This window comes from Athene noctua, unplaced genomic scaffold (assembly GCF_965140245.1).
Source record: "Athene noctua unplaced genomic scaffold, bAthNoc1.hap1.1 HAP1_HAP1_scaffold_400, whole genome shotgun sequence".
In the NCBI taxonomy this organism is placed as follows: domain Eukaryota; kingdom Metazoa; phylum Chordata; class Aves; order Strigiformes; family Strigidae; genus Athene; species Athene noctua.
This window is the reverse complement of record NW_027437857.1, coordinates 1-2500: the sequence shown is the minus strand read 5'-3', so window position 1 is coordinate 2500 and position 2500 is coordinate 1.

Here is a 2500-nt window from a genome sequence, read left to right as displayed (position 1 = left end):
CGCGCCTGCCCTCGGCCACCCGCAAGCGGGCGGGCGGACGACGCGGGGCTCTGCGTGCGAGCGAGCAGGGGCGACATCCGTGACAGGTGCTCCGGCGGCTTCAACACCGGCAGAGCCGGCTCGCCGCGAAGCCTGTCCGACGTGCCCGAGGCCAGCCTCAGTAGGCTACGCCTCCGTACCGGTACCAGTCGAGGGGGTGGGGGACCGGGTGCGCGGGATGTGCCCCGCCACCGCCGCCACCCACCCGCCACGCACAAGGATTCCCTTCAGCCGACTCGGCTGGACCGGGGTAAAGCCGCGACAGGCTCGACTCCGCCGGTCTTCCAGCGTTCAAGTGCCGGCGGCCGCCGCCGGCCACCGGCCTTTGCCCAACAAACGCAGGGAACAGGTTACCCCGGAGGGAAAAAGCCAGGTGTGGAACAGCTCAGGCGGGGGGCCGGGGGAAAGCCGCTGAAGGCTCAGGACACCCCGCCGGCCATCTGCATCCGGCTGCCGGACACCACCACCGGCCAAAAACAAAAAAACGTGCTGTACCCGCATCGCGGGCTCCGGCTTAGGGCCAGAGAGCAAAGGAACCGAGGCGCCGACCAACCTCGCTCACAGCACCGTGCAGACCTCCCCTTCACTGAGCCCGGCTGGTACAAACCAGGGACGCCAGGAGCAGACCGGACACCGCAGGCCGCCCCACGTATGGCATCTGCACCAGGAAAAAAAGAAAGCGGAAAAGAGGACCGAGGCGCCGCCGCCTCGCCTTACCATCATCCGGCTTCTCAGGGGACCAGAGTGGTGGGGGGGGGGGGTAGCCGCTGAAGGCTCGAGACACCCCACCACGGCCATCTGCACCCGGCTGCCAGCCAACACCGGCGGCCAAAAACGTACCGTGCTGTGCCCATGTCACGGGCTCCGGCTTAGGGCCGAGAGAGCAAAGGACCCGAGGAGTCGACTAGCCTTCGCTCACAGCACCGTGCAGACCTCCCTTCACCGAGCCCGGCCGGTAGAAACCAGGGACGCCGAGAGCCGGCCGGACACCACAGGCCGCCCCGCACGTATGGCATACGATACCGGCAACGAAAGGAGTAAACCAAGAACCAGGGAGGCGCCGCCGCCTCTCGCCTTACCATCGTCGGGCTCTCGGGGGGCCGGGGGGGGGGCCACCCACCGGTGGCTCGAGACACACCCCCCCCGGGCCGTCTGCATCCAGCTGCCGGCCACCGCGACCAGCCAAAACCGTGGCGTGCCCATGCCACGGGCTCCGGCTTAAGGCCGGCAAACAAAGGGAGCAGGTGCCGCCGCCGCCACCTCTCCTCCCATCCCCAAGGCCCCCTCAAGGAGCTGGGCAACAGCCCCCGACGGGCTGGAACCGTACGGAGCACCGCTGTGTCAACACACATACCGGCGCTCCCCCCCTCCGCCATCATCGGGCTCTCGGGGGACCGGGGGGGGACGGGGGTAACCACCCACGGTAGTCTCACAGCTCGGCTCCCCCCCCCCAGTATCCAGCGTTCAAGTGCCGCCAGCCGCCTCCGGCCACCGGTCTTCGGCCTCTCCCGTGCACCTCTGCCCGTCCTTTTCTCACCACTCGGCAGCGACCGCCCCAACGCCGCCCGGCTTCGTGCCGTTCGGCATCTCTCTGGGTGCTCTCGGTTCCGTGCACGCTCGCCTGACAGAGCACCGGCTTGAGAACCGTGCCCAATTCCCCGGGGGAAACCACCGTCTGCGGCCGCCCAGCATTCCACTTGGCCGGCTAAGCCGCGTGCCCTCGCTCGGTGGCGCTTGTCTGGAGCAGAGACGCCTCGTGCCCCTATATAAGGAGAATATGGGTCCGCGCCGGAAAGGGGCGCTTAAAGGCAGTGTCTGCCTGCCAGCGGGGGAGGCGCTGCAGAGACGCCGCCTCTTACGATGACCTAACTGGAGGCAGCGCGAAACAGCGACCCCTTGGAGGAACTGCCGGAGCCAACAGGTCTGCCCGCGCTCTAAGTCCCGACGGAGCCGGGTAGACCTGGCAGCCCTTTCTACGGACGCTGAGCCGGCCGCCGGCAACGTGGAGCCGGGTACACCTAGCGGCCACCGCCGGTCGCCTCGGAGGTGGGTAGACCTGACGGCCGCCTCACGCCCCGGAGGCGGGTAGACCTGACGGCCGCCTCACGCCCCGGAAGCGGGTAGACCTGACGGCCGCCACACGCCGCGGAGGCGGGTAGACCTGACGGCCGCCACACGCCCCGGAGGCGGGTAGACCTGACGGCCGCCTCACGCCCCGGAAGCGGGTAGACCTGACGGCCGCCTCACGCCCCGGAGGCGGGTAGACCTGACGGCCGCCTCACGCCCCGGAAGCGGGTAGACCTGACGGCCGCCTCACGCCCCGGAGGCGGGTAGACCTGACGGCCGCCTCACGCCCCGGAGGCGGGTAGACCTGACGGCCGCCTCACGCCGCGGAAGCGGGTAGACCTGACGGCCGCCTCACGCCCCGGAGGCGGGTAGACCTGACGGCCGCCTCACGCCC